The sequence below is a fragment of the Salvelinus sp. IW2-2015 genome, linkage group LG20 (assembly GCF_002910315.2).
Source record: "Salvelinus sp. IW2-2015 linkage group LG20, ASM291031v2, whole genome shotgun sequence".
Lineage (NCBI taxonomy): Eukaryota > Metazoa > Chordata > Actinopteri > Salmoniformes > Salmonidae > Salvelinus > Salvelinus sp. IW2-2015.
The window spans coordinates 10180048-10199281 of record NC_036860.1 but is presented as its reverse complement, the minus strand read 5'-3'; the positions used below and the strand labels follow the sequence as shown (position 1 = coordinate 10199281).

The window sequence follows — 19234 nt, the reverse complement described above, 5'->3', positions numbered from 1 at the left end:
ATAGTACTCACACACAACTACTTCGTGTTTCTAAATGATTTCTTTATTCAGATGAAAGGGTACTGCTATGGGATCCCCCATGGCTTTTAACGATGCTAATTTGTATGTGGGTTACATGGAGAAACAGTCTATTTTCAAGCCTCTCAAATGTTTTCTTGCCTAACATCATTATTTGGAAACGGTATATTGATGATATTTTTGTTCTATGGAGGGGTGATGCAAAACAGCTCCAGGCATTCCATACTTTTCTTAACTTCTAGTTCCTCCCAAACCCGGATCCGGGAGCACCCCCCCCACTGACTAGCATAGCTAGCATAGCGTCACAAGTAAATTGTAGCATCTAAATATCATTAAATCACAAGTCCAAGACACCAGATGAAAGATACACTTTTTGTGAATCTAGCCACCATTTCTGATTTTTAAAATGTTTTACAGGGAAGACACAATATGTAAATCTATTAGCTAACCACGATAGCAAAAGACACAATTTTCTTTACTCCACTATTTTTCCACTCCATCACTAGCTATCACCAATTCGACCAAATAAAGAAATAAATAGCCACTAACCAAGAAAAAACCTCATCAGATGACAGTCTGATAACATATTTATTGTATAGCATAGGTTGTTAGAAAAATGTGCATATTTCAGGTATAAATCATAGTTTGTCATTGCAGCCACCATCACAAATCTCCCCAAAGCGACTAGAATTACTACAGAGAGCAACGTGTATTACCAATTTACTCATCATAAAACATTTCATAAAAATAGACAAAGCATAGCAATGGAAAGACACAGATCTTGTGAATTCAGACAATATTTCAGATTTTCTAAGCGTTTTACAGCGAAAACACAATAAATCGTTATATTAGCATACCACATGTGCAAACGTTACCCCAGCATGAATTCAAGGCAAAGGGAGCAATAACGTTATCATCACCAAAATATATGAATTTTTTCACTAACCTTCTCAGAATTCTTCCGATGACACTCCTGTAACATCATATTACAACATACATATAGAGTTTGTTCGAAAATGTGCATATTTAGCCACAAAAAAACGTGGTTATACAATGAGAATAGTAGCAAAACTGTCCTGAAAATGTCGTGCGCCATCTTTCTATAACTAATCATAAACTTGACTAAAAAATACAGGGTTGACAGGAATCGAAAGACAAATTAGTTCTTAATGCAATCGCTGATTTACATTTCTAAAATTATCCTTACTGTGCAATACCGGGTCCGCCAAAGCGAAGCTACACAAAACAAAGTGGCGATTTATGCGTTTAACATTTTTCAACAGAACAGCGATTTATCATCATAAATAGTTCTTACTTTGAGCTGTTCTTCCATCAGATTCTTGGGCAATGTATCCTTTCTCCGGTCTAATCGTCTTTTGGTCGAAAGATGTCCTCTTGTCCCGTCGAAATAGCCACTAACGTTCGGTATGTACAGGAAAAGTGCCCAGCTCATGGYAGGACGTCACAAATAAATGCCTCAAAATCGCACTAAACGGATATAAATTGCTATAAAACGGTTTAAATTAACTACCTTKTGATGTTTTTAACACCTATAACGAGTAAAAACATGACCGGCGATATATTACTGGCTAAACCAAGGCTTGGAAAGAGGCCAGTCCGACGTCCATTGTGCGTCGYGCGCAGGGTCSAAAAGAAAGCMKCTTCRGGTCTTTMGTGTTTTATACAGGCCCTGATTGCGCAATCGACTCCATTCAAATTGTCACCACTTKCTGACAMCTAGAGGAAGGCGTAGGCAGTGTTTGTATCCTCATAGCATTCACAGGGACATTAAAACTGACCTGGGACCAGAGGCCAAGATTTCTGAAATCTCACTCCCTGTCAGGAAAAGTGCTGTAGAATGAGTTCTGTTCCACTCAGACATAATTCCAACGTTTATAGAAACTAGAGAGTGTTTTCTATCCAATAATAACAATAATATGCATATTGTACGAGCAAGAATTGAGAACGAGGCAGTTTAATTTGGAGAAGAAAAAAAATAAGTGCTAACAGCACCCCCTATTGACAAATTAACTCCTGTTCTGAATATTTGAGATTTAGTATGCAATCTGATACACGTCAAATCAGTTTTCTTGATCTTCTGATCTTGTGTGAAGATAATGTTCTATACACTGATCTTCACAGGAAACCTACTGATCGTAACAGTTTGAGGGCTGACAGTTGTCACCCACTTCCCTTGAAAAACAGTTTGCCCTACAGCCAATTCTGTCGAATCAAAATAATTTGTAAAAAACAAATCAGATTGACAGAAATATGGCTGAAACGCAAAGAAAATTCAAGTACAGGGGGTACAAAAATGGTCAGATAAATACTGCCATTGAGAAAATTCTAAACAAAACGAGACAACCTTTTTCAAGGTGAGTCTAGCAAAAAATAAGCATTCTTGCGTTCTAACTACCCGCTATTCAAAGTGCTCTGAACAAATTAAGGGAATCGTTCAAACATTGGCACATTCAAAGATCCGATGATAGTATCGATAATGTGTTTTCGGACCTTCCCTTGGTCGTATTCTCGCAGGGCAGACACCTCAGAGATCAATTGGTAAACTCTGATTTACCACCAAGATATCCCTGCACAACGTCTATTTGCGCCCCTACTGGATGGAAACTACAAGTGTAATGGCTGTGCTCAATGCAATGGCACTTATAAATGTAGATCCCTCAAACGGGGAAACAGATCCCAATCAAAGGTGTTATCACCTGCTCCACTTAGACAGTTATTTATCTTATAGCGTGTCCTTGTGGTAAAAGTGATCTGGGTAAAACAAAGTGCGAATTAAAAAGTACGTATCTCGGAGCATCATTAGGTGCAAAAACTCGACTTACCCAGTTGCGACCCACTTTTTGGAAGGAAACCACTCGAGTTCGTCTCTACGTTATATTGGCATCGAACATGTCACCCTCCCTAGGAGAGGGGGTGACCTCGACAATTTTATTGTTGTAAGAACGATTGAGGGTCTGCCCTGGAATCTCTTATTTTAAAGACACTTGCTCCTTCGGTTCTCAACCTTAGACTTTGATCTGAAGCCATTCTTGTGATTATTGTGATTTTGCTATTGTAAATGTTAGTAGGCTTATGTAGCCAAATTGGGGCGTGTATAATTTGTGGAACGTTCCACAACAGGAATCCGTTCCAAAAACTTAGTAAATATCAAGTTTGCCGCAACAAACAATGCATTACAAAGTCGATAACGGTAGAATGGAGATACCGGGGCTGAGAGAGTGAGTTTTATGTAATTACGTTTTTCACTCACGTTTATTCGGAAAATGCTCTCTCGTTCCTGGGTTTCGTTGGTTTAGGTTATTAATTTTCCGGTGTTCCTGCATTCGCAGGTGAACTCTGTTTGCGCCCCAATATAGGGAATCGCTTATGAATTGAAATGTAACTATAATGACCGCAGCCCCAATATTTGATTAGCTAGTGGCTAGAGAACCACATGGTACAGCGATGAAAACTCGATTAAAATAACACTGATCGAGTAGAACAGACCCTACGTAGCTAACAAAAACATACATTGTATTATTGCAAGTTCTCTCTGTGGTTAATCCTGTTTCACAAATATAGCAGGGTAACGTTGTCTGTGTCGATGTTGTTGAGTTCCATCATCGCTACGTTTAAATAAAAGATATAAATAAATTAGAAGATTTAAAATATATACTTTGACCTATTTCAGGTAACCTCAAGATGCTTGATTCACTACAGCTGCTTTTGAAGAACTTTCCAGTCATTTTTGCTTTACATTCCGAATTTTGAACGTCTGTTTTATTGAACATATACACTGCTCAAAAAAATAAAGGAACACTTAAACAACACAATGTAACTCCAAGTCAATCACACTTCTGTGAATCAACTGTCCACTTAGGAAGCAACACTGATTGACAAATTTCACATGCTGTTTGTGCAAATGGAATAGAAAAAAGGTGGAAATTATAGGCAATTAGCAAGACACCCCCAATAAAGGAGTGGTTCTGCAGTGGGTGACCACAGACCACTTCTCAGTTCTATGCTTCCTGGCTGATGTTTTGGTCATTTTGAATGCTGGCGGTGCTTTCACTCTAGTGGTAGCATGAGACGGAGTCTACAACCCACACAAGTGGCTCAGGTAGTGCAGCTCATCCAGGATGGCACATCAATGCGAGCTGTGGCAAGAAGGTTTGCTGTGTCTGTCAGCGTAGTGTCCAGAGCATGGGGCGCTACCAGGAGACAGGCCAGTACATCAGGAGACGTGGAGGAGCCGTAGGAGGGCAAAACCGCAGCAAGCAGGACCGCTACCTCCGCCTTTGTGCAAGGAGGAGCACTGCCAGAGCCCTGCAAAATGACCTCCAGCAGGCCACAAATGTGCATTGGCTTTTGCATGGGCTAAAATGAGTTTGCACCATATTTCCTCTACATTCTGAGAATTGAATGGGTGCACTTTGGGAGAACTGAGATGTTTGGTACGAATTACTCCCTCAATGAAGCAATCACTGCTTAGACAGGATTGGGCAGGTCAAACCAAGTGCTCCACTACATGGGTGTAACCCTTCTAGTTATTTATAATCAGTGATTACTTTTAGGGAGGAAGAAAGGAGGGATATATGTAAAGATTGAGCGAGCCACTATTGTCAGCTCGACAACCCAATCGTGTTATTTGCATATAATAGACTTTTGACCTGTGACCTGTATACTGTCTGTGCCATTCCACAGATATCTCGTACAGTGGAAACACTTGAGCCTCTGCGTTATCCGCGTCAGCAATAACTCATCACTCGTACTCCAGGTAAATTCATTAGCATGAAGTTAGATACCCATATGACCCCACTCAACCCCAGGGGTCAAGTGTCAACATTCAATCTAACCTGGGGCCTTGTGTATCAAGTGTCTCAGAGTAGAAGTGTTCCTCTCGAATCAGTTTTGCAGTTTACAACAAGAATAAGATTATAGACACATCCTAGATCAGCAATTACTCTGAGATGATTTGTGGATGAAGTCCCAGGTCCCCCTTTGTCACGACTTCCGCCGAAATCGGTCCCTCTCCTAGTTCGGGCGGCGTTCGGCGGTCGATGTCACCGGCCTTCTAGCCATCGCCGATCCACCTTTTCATTTTCCATTGGTTTTGTCTTCCCTCACACCTGGTTTCAATTCCATCAATTACATGTTGTGTATTTAACCCTCTGTTCCCCCCATATCCTTATCCGGAATTGTTTCTTGTAGTGCTTGTGTACATTATGCTGGTGGATACCGGGTTTTGTTTGACCCATTCATTGATTGTTCTGTTTACCGTGGTTTTTATGTTTATTAAACGACACCGTTGTAAATCAGTTTTCACTCTCCTGCGCCTGACTTCTCTGCCGCCAGTACGCACCCCGTTACACTCTGTCCATGTTCTGATGTTCATTTGGATCTTAACATGCCTTTTGGGGGCCCTAACTGAGATTTTGTTAGGGTGCCCCCCCACCTCGCTGYCAAAAKATTTTKCCCCCCCCCCCCCCCCACAAAAAAAGACCAAAAAAGATGGATTCAGAAGGGATCCCACAGCCTTCCTCGCCGTTCACCAAAACTAAGGGTGCGGTACTATGCAGGAAAGGAAGCACCAGGGCTCCAAAAAAGGGAGTATGAGTTGCTTCACCAGCATGATACTCCTGTGCCAATTCACTATTTTGGTGAGGAGGCACACTCCAATGTCTCCCACGGCAACAGCCAACAGCAGCAAGCAAGGGATTTCATCCGATCGGCTACCTCAATTATAGATGAAATGTCCCGGCGAAAGACGGAAACACCTGGCAAAGTATACTCAGACATGACCAATAACCCACCACCATCCCCAAATGCATCATTCATGCCAGTTTACCAACCTCGCAACTTGGCACAGGTGAAGAACACAATTCGTCGAGCAAGGGACGTCATTGTTTTGGACCGGGACGAGTTGGTGGCAACACACATGATGGGTGACATTCTCCCTGGATTTGTCACCCATATGGAGACTCGACCTGCAGCCCTTCTGGTGGTGGCAGCACCAGAAATGGTTGAAGAGGCCAAGGCAGTTATTAAAAGCAGACACCAAGGGGCGCACATTTTACACTATGACACCACGTTTGACACTCAGCAATTTATGTTTCACCCCTTGTTTTCCGTCATGTTGCGTTTCAAGAGGCACCTGTCCTTCCCCTTGCATTCCTCATCCACACCACCCGGCACATGGAAAACCACAAACAGTTATTTCGCACCATCCTTTCATTCCTTCCCCAATTATCAACAGCAATCTTCTGCACAAACCGGGAAGCGGCTTTTGAGGGAGCAATCCAGTCTGTGCTGCCGCAAGCCAGGACTATCAATTTCTGGAGCCACATCTCCAACAATGTGAAGCGCAAGGTGGGGTCAGAGGGTGCCGAAGCTGTGGCCGATTACCAGCAGGCCATCAAAGAGCTCTTGGCCACGAAATCAAGGAGTGACTACAAATGAACACTGGAGAGTGTGTGCCTTCAATGGAGCCCTGATTTCATGGCTTATTTCCATCCGTCACTCTGACACCATGGACAAGAGCGCACAATATGTGCTCAACAGCTTGGGCATCCAGTCAGATGGAATTACCAACAACTGCTCAGCGCTTCAATGCTGTCCTCAAGGCATTGGCTGGATGGAAGAAGGTCAGAGTAGATACATTGGTTGGATGGAAGAAGGTCAGAGTAGATAAATTGGTTTATCTACTCTACCAACTCCAAACCAATGCCTCGAGGGAAGTGCTGCGGGGCTACTGTAACCTAGGGAATTTCCACCTGACCCCTGAGTGCCATGAGCAATTTTCCAGGCAAATGCCCACCACCAGTTTCCCCTACTACATGTCAGAGGGAGACATGGTGTCTTTTGCTGAAGGCATCCAGTCCTGTGTGGCACAAGAAGAGGTTGTCATGGCAGTAACTGGAGCTGAGGCCTTGGTCAGGATGATTGTGGCAAAAGTGACGAATCCTCCTGCTTCCAAGCACCAAATTGTTCCTCTACCAGGGCTTCTCGGACAAGCAGCATGTCGTTACTCTGTTGCCAACGGAGACGTGCTCCTGCTCTGCTTCTGACAGGCCCAGAGGTGTGTCCACCGACTGGCAGCTGTACTGGCCATTGGCGGAAGTGTGGACAGTCCTATGCCAATAAAGCTGAGGACAAGGCATCTGGCCGCAAAACGCTCTGGCCATAAGTGTGCCACCAAGGAGCATGTCCAGACGGGCGCCAAATACCAGGAAGAACAATCAACCTTTCATCAACAGGTCGGTCTTTTGTGTTGTTATTTAGTTACATGTCTTATTTAGTTACATGTCTTATTTGGGTATGTTAAAATGATAACCATTTTACTAAGCCATGTGGTCCCCAATGAGTTTTATTTATATCCGTGAACACAAAATGCTGATCTGTCCTGAACTGTCACCATTTATTCAATAGGGTGACCTGTCTCTGTCTGACAAACACCCCAGCAGGGATGAAGAATTGGAGAATAGAGTAAGTGGAATGTGACTGTTTTGGTTACATTCTACATGTTTTCCTACTGCATGTTGATCACATCTGTACAGTCAGGCAGTTTTTTTTAGGCCCAAAATCTGTTTGTATATGTGAAGCAACTGTGGGCAATGTCGTCGGATGGAGTGGACAGGGCAACCGCAAGAATTTTGTTGGAAGGATCCGTTGCCATCCTGCACCTCCATGACTTCCTTACGTTGAAGCCCAATGACTGGCTAAGCGGGGAGGTATGTTAAGGTCCCCCACATGTTATGGTTGAATTGTATGAAATTTCCATGCGTGCAGTTGGTATAAAGTACAATTAGAGTTGTTGCTTGGGCTGACTGTATTGCCTGGGCATCATGTCAACTTTGACCAACCATATGCCATTCTGCTTTAGGTAATTGACTTCTACCTCCAACTGAAGAGGATTGACCTTCAAGTGGAGGGGGGGATGTTTTTATTGTGGATCACTTTGTGGCAGGGATGATCCTGCATGGGGATAAGGTGGCGATGCGCAAGAACACCTTGTCAAAGGTAAAGGCATGTCCGCAGAGTTGCTTTTGTGTCATGTTTCTAAATAAGAGGCTGGAGGGGTCAATGTAGGGAGAGCTGGCACCTGCCTGACAAAAGATGTCCTGCCACACCGTATAAATGTACCTTCACTTCCTGTAGACCAGTCTGGAGCAGCACAGTTGCTTGATTGGAGTTTGCAATGTGGGAAACTACCACTGGATACTCTTGGTAAGCTCCACAAGAATGACAATTTTAGTGAGAGATTAGACAGTACTATTCTTGAATATGTTATGTTTGAGGCCATTTTGATAAACTGACTTGAAATTACCGCTTGTGTTTAGTAGGTCAATCGCAGGACCCACTCTGCCATTGTCCTGGACCCTACTGGTTCCCCTAACGCGGAGAGCCATATGAGCGAGAACCTGGTGAAGCACATCAGGTGTGGGGTACACCCAGTGGTGTAAAAATACTTAAGTAGTTTTTTGGGGTATCTGTACTTTACATTACTATATATTTTTTGGGACCACTTTTACTTTAATACATTCCTAAAGATATGTCGTTTTTACTCCATACATTTTCCCTGACACCGAAACTACTCGTTACATTTTGAATGCTTAGCAGGACAGAAAAATGGTCCCATTCTCAGGCACTTATCAAAAACATACTGCCTCTGATCAGGCGGACTCACTACACACATGCTTAGTTTGTAAATTATGTCCGAGTGTTGGCGTGTGTTTCTTGCTCTGTAAATTTAAAAAAACTAGAAAATCTTGCCTTCTGGTTTGCCTACATAAGGAAATCGCAATGATTTATCCTTGAACTTTCACGTTTGTTTTTAAGTATATTTTACCAATAAAATTTGCCTTTGATACTTAAGTATATTTAAAACCAAACACTTTTAGACAAGTAGTATTTTACTGGGTGACTTTCACTTTTACTTAAGTCATTTTCTATGACGGTATCTTTTACTTTTACTCAAATATGACAATTGGATACTGTGGTGGAAATTCTAACTGCTATCAAATGAGGAGAGACACACTTATCACAAGTCTGAGTTATAGTTGATACTCAACTAGTCTAAAGAAGGCCAGTTTTATTCCTTCTTTAAATCAGGACAACAGTTTTCAGATGTGCTAACATAATTCCAAAAGGGTTTTCTAATGATCAATTACCCTTTTAAAATGATAAACTTGGATTAGCTAACACAACGTGCCATTGGAACACAGGTCGTGATGGTTGCTGATAATGACACTATTTACGCCTACGTAGATATTCCATAATAAATCTGATGTTTCCAGCAACAAAAGTAATTTATAACATTAGCAATGTCTACACTGTGTTTCTGATCAATTTGATGTTATTTTAATGGACAAAAAACACTTTCTTTAAAAAACAAGCACTTTTCTAAGTCACCCCAAACTTTTGAACGGTAGTGTAAATCTTTATTCAAATAACTTAGACAAGGGAGCTTGTCGCCATACCCACAAGGTGGATATCGTGAGAACCAACTGAGTGGAGTTATATAATAACCCAGAAGCAATCTCAGCATAGGTCAGGATAGGTGCAACCTCAGATGACGTACAATGGTTCCAAACACTAACCCCACACATCCTGTGCCAGACCTTAGGCCCCAAATACCAATAACTTGTGTGAACTAAGTAACAGAACAAAACCTTGAACTAGGGGAGAGAAAACAATCTCCCCCTAGGAGGAGGTGACTGACTCACACACTGTGGAGACACGTGATTGGTTCCCCGTTACTTAGTCCATCCCTTTACATGGTTTGCAAAATTATTATTATTTTTTTTCACCTTTTATTTAACCAGGTAGGCTAGTTGAGAACAAGTTCTCATTTGCAACTGCGACCTGGCCAAGATAAAGCAAAGCAGTATAATACAGTAGAAAAAGTCTATATACAGCATGTACAAATGAGGTAGGATAAGGGAGGTAAGGCAATAAATATGCCATGCTGGTGAAGTAATTACAATATAGCAATTAAACACTGGAATGGTAGATGTGCAGAAGATGAATGTGCAAGTAGAGATACTGGGGTGCAAAGGAGCAAGATAAATAAATAAATACAGTATGGGATGAGGTAGTTGGATGGGCTATTTACAGATGGGCTATGTACAGGTGCAGTGACAGCTGGTGCTTAAAGCTAGTGAGGGAGATGAGTCTCCAGCTTCAGTGATTTTTGCAGTTCGTTCCAGTCATTGGCAGCAGAGAACTGGAAGGAAAGGTGGCCAAAGGAATAATTGGCTTTGGGAGTGACCAGTGAGATATACCTGCTGGAGCGCGTGCTACAGGTAGGTGCTGCTATGGTGACCAGTGAACTGAGATAAGGCGGGGCTTTACCTAGCAGAGACTTGTAGATGACCTGGAGCCAGTGGGTTTGGCGACGAGTATGAAGCGAGGGCCAGCCAACGAGGGTGTACAGGTCGCAGTGGTGGGTAGTATATGGGGCTTTGGTGACAAAACGGATGGCACTGTGATAGACTGCATCCAGTTTGCTGAGTAGAGTGTTGGAGGCTATTTTATAGATGACATCGCCAAAGTCGAGGATCGGTAGGATGGTCAGTTTTACGAGGGTATGTATGGCAGCATGAGTGAAGGATGCAATAAAGACAGTTCACATATGAAAGCAATGTTTCCTTCTTACCTCCTTTGCCATATTCCTTGCTGATATTCTGCATAGCAACGGGGACATGTGAGACAAGCCTGACTTCTCCCCTCTCTGGGCCCCAGGTGACTGAGGCCCATATGATGGAGGCAGTGCAACTGCCAACACCATTCGGAAAGGAGATATTCTAATGACGAGTTCAACAGTTCAATTATATAAGCATGTTCTGCAGATAAGGCATCTTAATTATCTATGTTACTTAGCTAATTCTGATTTCTCCACCCCAGTACTTTTCCACCACTGAGTACATCTATTGTATGGTCAGGCAAAAATATTGTTTGACCATTTTTCCAATATCTGGCATACAAGTTAAGTTGACCTGTCAAAGTTGAGACTTTTACATTTATGGTCCGGTTACATATTGACTTAATTAGCCTGTGTTCATGTTATGAATGTTGTATGCTATGAAGAGAATTATAAAGCATTATTGATTTATGTTCAGGCATGCTGTTTTCAATCATGAGCAGCCATTCATGTGTTATGCAGGTGTACGAATATTGTTGGAAGTTTAACAGTGAGGAGAGAATGTCATGGCCTATGTACAAACAATTAATGTGTCCCTCCCCAAACAGATACTGGTTTGAGGAACGAACCCGCAGAACTGGGACAGAATCTGTTTTCAGCAATGTTCCCTGGCAGGCGACAACAATACCGCACACCAAGCAAAGAGACGGCTACAATGGTGGAGTTGATGTGCTGCTGGTGAGGTCATATGCTAAATAGTTCCCAGGATAATTCAGTAGGCAAATCTGTTACTTAGAAATCTGTGCGTAACCCTTAAAGGTAGCCCACCCAAAAGTGGGTCAAAAGCAAATGCACCCAATGTTCACATGAAGAGATCTTTGAGAGTTTAGCCAAAGTCATTCCATTGAAAGGATTAGATTAGCATAACAAATGAGTATACATTTCACACCTGTCATGTGCACGCCTAAGAAAATGGTCGGAAACGGGAAGGGACCCATGTGTTCAAGAAGAAACCATTTTTTTCTGTTGCTAACCGATGTGCTATGGTGTCCACGAATTAATATGACCCAGGTCAATATGGAACTTGGTTGCTATGTAAAAAACTCTAAATTTAAATGTTGGTGTAATATCATCAAATCAGTGGAGCTTCCTTGTTTTCATGATTACAGCCAAGCAACAAAGGTTTTCCAAAGTGTAAGATTATCACAATGAATCAGATGATTATTGTTAGGATGACAAGGCAGTTGGAGGCCTGCTTTCACACGATCTTATATTTCCCAATGGCCCTATAGATGGTAGACATATTTATCCCATTGTCTGTCCTTTATGTACTACCTAGATGGCCAGAGAGTTAATGCAGAGGGAGAAGGCACTAAGTGACCCAACTGTCTCAATGCATGTTAACATCAGTGATGCCAGAATGGTGGCCAAAGAGATCCTGGACAAAGGTGAGATTGTAAAAAAGTGATAGACAATCTGACAATGTAAAGCTGAGAACTTGTAGCCTGGTCTACATCATACACTGCTCCTTGTGTCATTACTGTGTGATGGGAAATAAGGTGATACAGCCCAGCAGCCAAGCCCAAGTCACTGTTGCTTTATCTCATTTACTGTTGCTACATTATCCTGGCCCCACTTTAATAGACTATTAATAATGTTCGATAGCACTGTTGTTTTACCTGATATGTTTGAGCTTGGCAACATTTTGTTGTAGTATTAGCCTACATGGATGTCAAAGTAGCTGACTGACTACATTATAACTCCTAAGTAGCCTATAACCTAACCTCCCCATGTTTGATTGTAGGGAGGTTGTCATTTTCTTTTAATTATTAATTTGGTTGTTGGTAAACAAAGACCCCACTGCTGTAATGGGGTGAGTGGCTGGTTGCCGGGAAGTCAGGCACAGGAGAGCAGAGATGGGTGATAACTACCCTTGGCCAAGGAGACGGCCCAGCCCATGGTGTAGCACGTCTTCCGGATCCATGGACTGCCCTTGGACCTGGTCTCCGACCGGGGGCCTCAGTTCTCATCCAGGGTCTGGAAGGCATTCTGCGCCCTCATTGGATCGTCAGCCAACCTGTCCTCTGGGTTCCACCACCAGTCCACTGGCAAGTTGGTGCGAGCAAACCAGGATCTGGAGACTACTCTGCGCTGCCTGGTCTCCAATCCCACCACCTGTAGCCAGCAGCTGGTGTGGGTCGAGTACGCCCTCAACACCCTACCCTGCCATGGGCCCATCTCCGCTCGAGTGTTCCCTGGGGTATCAGCCTCCGCTCTTCCCCGAGCAGGAGAGCCCGTCTTACCTGGAGGAGAGCCCGATTGGCCCTCCTCAATACCACCTCAAGGTATCGAAGACAAGGGGATCGCTATCGGACCCCAGCTCCCCAGTATCGGCTAGGGCAGAAGGTATGGCTGTCTACCCGGGATCTGCCACTCCGGGTGGATCTCGCAAACTCTTTCCCCAGGGTTATTGGCCCATTTCCCATCTCCAAGAATAGTCGGCCCTCTGCTGTTCATCTTCAGTTGCTCCGTACTCTTCGCATACATCCCACCTTTAATGTGTCCAGAGTTAAACCCATGTTTCACAGCTCTTTGTCTCCTGTTTCTGACTTCTGCCTACCCAGAACCTGAGCCTGCCTGCCGTCTGGTACCGTTGCCACACCTCTGGTTACTGACCCCTGCCTGCCTTGTACTGTCAAATCAAATTTTATTAGTCACATGCAACAGGTACCTTACAGTGAAATGCTTACTTACGAGCCCCTAACCAACTGTGCAGTTGGATTAAGAATAAGAGATAATTACTTGTTACTTTTAAAGAGCACCTTTAAAAAAATAACAATATATACAGGGGGGTGCCAGTACAGAGTGAATGTGCGGGGGCACCGGTTAGTTGAGGTAGTATGTACATGTAGGTAGAGTCAACTAAAGTTACTATTGCTTTCCCCGTTTGAGTATTAAACTATTGTTTCTTCGACGTGGTCTGGGTCTTACCTTCATACCTGATAATTATGGTAAGATTTGCCAAGTGTAGGGTGAGGGAGAGCTTTGTACTCGTCTCTCTGTGTGTGGAGTAAAGGTGGTCTCGAATTTGTTTCTCTCTGGTTGTGCATTTAACATGCTGATAGAAATGAGGTAAAAATAAAAATTAAAAAGACAGGTGCCTTTGTTGCAACCAATTAAATTACTTCCTACAGTACTTTTGCTACATCTCCCTTAAATTAAAAGGAAAAGGTAATGTGTGAAAAGGTTAAGTTAACAGAAAAATTGAAAAAATATCAAAGGCATGTTGGATTTTTTAAAACAATTTTTACTCCGTACTTTGTAAATTATATACTTAACCTTTGTAGGTATTTTTTAAATATAGTAATTAAAGTAACAGTACCCCAATAATGGCATAATATTGCAATACTGAACTGTATAGATGGGTTATGGTTGAGCTGGCATAAGCGAATGGTAGTGGATTTCAGTGAACCTTTTTTTTTTTTCGTTTTCAGTTTGACTGAAATTTACCTCCAGGTTCATAATTTGGAATTTAAAAAACTACCTATTCTTATGATTGTGTTTGAGTGACAATTGGCAGGAAGCCGACATAGGAAAATACCTACTGTACCTTTCTGCAACTTCTACAGAGAACATTAACCATTATATTGATGAAAAAGGAATTTTGGACACAAAGTTGGTGTTTACCATCAGTGGCATTAAAAGGCCTTAATTACCATAATGGTATAAAGATATTGACTCCTGATTAATCTAATGTATTGGAAGACTGTACTAACTGTATTAGTCTCAACCTACCATTTCTGAATTTAACTATAAGGTTTAAAAAATTTGGTACAAGGTGACTTATCAATATTTACTGTGCGTCGGAAAGTATTCAGACCCCTTGACTTGTTTGACATTTTGTTACGTTACAGCCTTCTACAATTGATTGCATTGGTTCTCTCTCATCAATCTACACACAATAGCGAACAATGTCAAAGCAAAAGCAGGTTTAGTATAAGAGCACAAGGCGAGACCCAGATGCAGACGCAGGAGGCAGATGGTTAGAGTCTTGATATTTATTAAACAATCCAAAAGGGCTAGGCAAGAGAATGGTCGCGGAAAGGCAAAATGTCAACCAGTTCAGAGTCCAGGAGGTACAGAGCGGCAGGCAGGCTCGAGGTCAGGCAGGCAGGTACGGAGTCCAGAAAACAGGCAAGGGTAAAAAAAAAAGCGTGAGGACTAGAAAATTAGAATAGAAGCAGGAGTAAGGGAAAACACTGGTTGCCTTGAAAAGCATACAAGACGAACTGGCACAGAGAGATAGGGATATATACACTAGGGATAATAAGCGACACCTGGAGGCAATCACAAGAAAGGTGAACCAGACCAGGGCGTGACATTTAGAAATGATTTCCAATTTATTAAATCAAAATTTGATTAAATTTACATGGGTATCATTCAGACCCTTTACTCAGTACTTTGTTGAAATACCTTTGGCAGTGATTACAGCCTTGGGTCTGATGCTACAAGCTTGCCACATCTGTATTTGGGGAGTTATTCCCATTCTTCTCTGTAGATCCTCTCAAGCTCTGTCAAATTCGATGGAGAGCGCTGCTGCACAGCTATTTTCAGGTCTCTCCAGAGATGTTCGATTGGGTTCAAGTCAGGGTTCTGGCTGGCCACCTCAAGGAAATTCAGAGACTTGTCCTGAAGCGTCAATACAGGACTAAGATTAAATCCTACTACACCAGCCCTGATGCTTGGAAAATATTCATGACTACAAAGGGATACCCAGCCACGAGCTGCCCAGTGACGAGAGCCTACCAGATGAGCTAGAAGCCTTTTATGCTCGCTTCGAGCAAAGCAACACTGAAGCATGCACGAGAGCACCAGCTGTTCAGGACGAATGTGGGATCACCCTCTCCATAGCCGATGTGCGCAAGACATTTACACAGGTAAACATCCCCAAAGCCACGGGGCCAGACTGATTACCAGGCAAGTGTATTCACTGCCATTTTCAACCTCTCCCTGACCGAGTCTGTAATACCTACATGTTTCAAACAGATCACCATAGTCCCTGTGCCCAGGAAAGCAAAGGTCACCTGCCTTAATGATTAGCGCCCCGTAGCACTCACATTGGTAGCCATGAAGTCCTTTGAAAGGCTGGTAATGGCTCACATCAAGCAATCACGCCGGAAACCCTAGAACCACTCCAATTGGCATACTACCCCAACAGATCCACAGATGATGCAATCTCTATTGCACTCCACACTACCCTCTCACACCTGGACAAAAGGATCACCTCTGAGAATGCTGTTCATTGACTACAGCTCAGCATTCAACACCATAGTGCCAACAAAGCTGATCACTAAGCAAAGGACCCTGGTACTAAACACCTCTCCCTGCTGCTGGATCCTGGACTTCCTGACGGGCAGCCCCCAGTTGGTAAGGGTAGGCAACAACACATCTGCCACGCTGATCGTCAACACTAGGGCCACTCGAGGGGACTAAGCACGCACCCCTCTGTACTCCCCGTTCACCTACGACTGCATGGCAAAGCACAACTCCAACACCATCATTAAGTGTGCTGATGACACAACACCGACAACGATGAGACAGCCTATAGGGAGGAGGTAAGAGACCTGGCAGTGTGCTGCAAGGACAACAACCCCTTCCTCAACGTGAGCAAGACAAAAGGAGCTGATCGTGGACTACAGGAAAAGGAGGGCAGAACAGGACCCCATTAACATGGACAGGCCTGAAGTGGAGAAGTTGAGAGTTTCAAGTTCCTTGGAGTCCACATCCCCAACAAACTATCATAATCAAAACACACCAACACAGTTGTGAAGAGGGCATGATAACACATTTTTCCTCTCAGGAAACTGAAAACATGAGTCTCCAGATCCTCAGTTATACCGCTGCACCATCAAGAGCATCCTGACCGGTTGCATCACCTCCTGGTATGGAAACTGCTCGGCATCCGACCGTAAGGCGCATCTTCAGACGGGGCCACAGTGTCTCCCGACCACTCCTGTCTCAGCCCCCAGTATTTACGTTGCAATAGTTTGTGTAGGGGGGGGGGTTAGGGTCAGTCAGTTATACCTGGAGTATTCATCCTGTCTTATCCGGTGTCCCGTGCGAATTTAAGTATGCTCCATCTAATTCACTCTCTCCCTTCTATCCCGGAGGACTTGAGCCCTGGGACCACACCTCAGGACTACCTGGCCTGATCACTCGCTGTCCCCAGTCCACCTGGTCATGCTGCTGCTCCAGTTTCAACTGTTCTGCCTGCGGCTACGGAACCCTGACCTGTTCAGCGGGCGTGCTACCTTGTCCCTGACCTGACATTTACTCCTGAGATGCTGACCTGTTGCACGCTCTTGAACCACTGTGATTATTATTATTATTATTATTATTTGAGCCTGCTGGTGATCTATGAACATTTGCCCATGTACTGTTATAATCTCCACCCGGCACAGCCAGAAGAGGACTGGATACTCCTCAGAGCTTGGTTCCTCTAGGTTTCTTCCTAGGTTCCTGCCTTTCTAGAGAGTTTCCTAGCCACCGTGCTTCTGCATTGCTTGCCGTTTTGGGGTTTTAGGCTGGGTTTCTGTATAGCACTTTGTGACATCGGCTGATGTTGAAAGGGCTTTATGAATAAAATTTGATTGAGTATGGCCGAGTACATCACTGGGTAGAAGCTTCCTGCCATCCAGGATCTACTGTATATACTAGGCGGTGTCAGAGGAAGGGGGAAAAAAATGGTCAAAGACTCCAGTCACATTGTAAAGTATGTCATTTCAATAGTGTTGTGATATCAGATTATGTCATGGAGTAACAAACTATCATTTGGATTTGATATACAAGCCTTCTCTGCAAATTGCTACTTTTACCTGGGGGCATGCTTTGTAGACCATTCAAAGGCATTTTGATACCTGGTCCCCATGAAAAAACCCACATGTTATGACAGTAGTAGGCAAATGAAGGGAAAAGGTACAATAATAAGATGGTATAACATTTCTAGGGTCTATTTGCTGGAATTTGGAAACACGTCCCTTTCGAATTTCATCCCCCATTCCTAAACACATCCATCCTATAGTGTAGGTTTTGAAGATTCATAATCTATGCTTGTAATCGTCAGAAGATTGAGGAACGGTTGATAGATTCAAGAAGTACAAGCCAGCACACCATTCCCCAACCTCTAAAATGTTGTCTTTAACGTGTGCATTTTCAAGTACCCCTCAACATCTTGACTGTCCGCTAGAATAGTGCTTCCTCCCCAAACCAGAGTTTGACAGTTCAAATCCCAGAGGAGAAACAAGCTAACTTGGAGGTGTGTAGGGGGACAGGGGCTAGTTCCCATCAAATAGCAAGAATTAGGTGACAACTTGTATAGAGTGTCCTTTCAATGGAGTTGTGATAACATTATGCCGTGGAGTAACAACACAACCATTCTATGCAAGAGACAACTTTTACCTGGTGGCATGCTTTGTAGACCATTCAAAAGGTGTTCCTAATCTTGGCCCCCCTGAAGAAAACCACATGTTAAGATCGTTTAGAAATAGTTGTAGTAGTTATGGTGGTGAATTCCCAAAGGAGAGGTTGTGAGTTAAGATCCTTGCAAGAGCATGCCAACTTGCTTTTGTTGCCGTGACAGAACAATGCTGAGGTGGGGTTCCGGAAGGACATTAGACCGCAAGGGAAATTGGATTATAAAATATTAGGTTACAGCAACTGGTGTTGAGTAGGAGTGCTGATCTACGACCAACCCACCCGATTCAGAATGAGCTAGGCAAAGCTGATCGTACAACAGTACTCCTCTAAGCATTTATGAAATGTTGCAGGCTAAGAATGCTGAACTGGAATCAGTCCCCCCCACCAAAGTAATGTTATTCATTCTACTCAGAAATGCTAAACAGATCCTAGTTCAGCACTCCTACTTCAAGCCAAAAAGTGAATGTTGGGTCTTGGGTGCTAAAGGTCTGGAACAGTGGTTGAAAAAGTACCCAATTGTCATACTTGAGTAAAAGTAAAGAAATGTTAATAGAGAAAGTCTCAAGTAAAAGTCACCCAGTAAAATACTAAGTAAACGTCACTGCTAAAATATACTTAAGTATCAGTGGTAAAAGTATAAATGATTTGACCTTCCATATATTAAGCAAACCAGACGGCACGAGTCTCTTGTTATTTTATTTAAGAAATAACCAGGGGAACACACCAACACTCAGACATCATTTACAAACGACGCATGTGTTTAGTGAGTCCGCTAGATCAGAGGCAGTAGGGATGACCAGGGACGTTCTCTTGATAAGTGTGTGAATTGACCATTTTCCTGTCCGGCTTAGCATTCGGAACGCAACAAGTACTTTTGGGTGCCAGGGAAACTGTATCGAGTAACAAATACATTCTTTTCTTTTGAAATGTAGTATAGTAAAATTAAAAGTTGTAAAGAAACAGAAATTTTAAAAGTACAGATACAAAATAACCTAGATAAAAATGGAATGTAGTGGAGTACTTTAAATACATTTTTGTTAAGTAATTTACACCACTGGACTTGAAAGGAACACCTCAATTACCTCGACTAACCGGTAC

The 19234-nt window shown here is 43.0% G+C and overlaps 1 protein-coding gene and 1 long non-coding RNA gene across 3 annotated transcripts in view; one reads left to right on the top strand and one right to left on the bottom strand.

Moving 5' to 3' along the window:
• Window positions 1–19234, bottom strand: part of LOC111981463 (beta-1,4 N-acetylgalactosaminyltransferase 1) — a 51075-nt gene that overhangs the window by 30009 nt on the left and 1832 nt on the right. The window lies entirely within an intron of this gene.
• On the top strand, window positions 7423–12108 carry LOC139029389 (uncharacterized). Its single transcript, XR_011481690.1, has 5 exons — window positions 7423–7503; window positions 8176–8244; window positions 8358–8455; window positions 11269–11398; window positions 12000–12108. It is a non-coding gene; the product is annotated as an uncharacterized lncRNA (long non-coding RNA).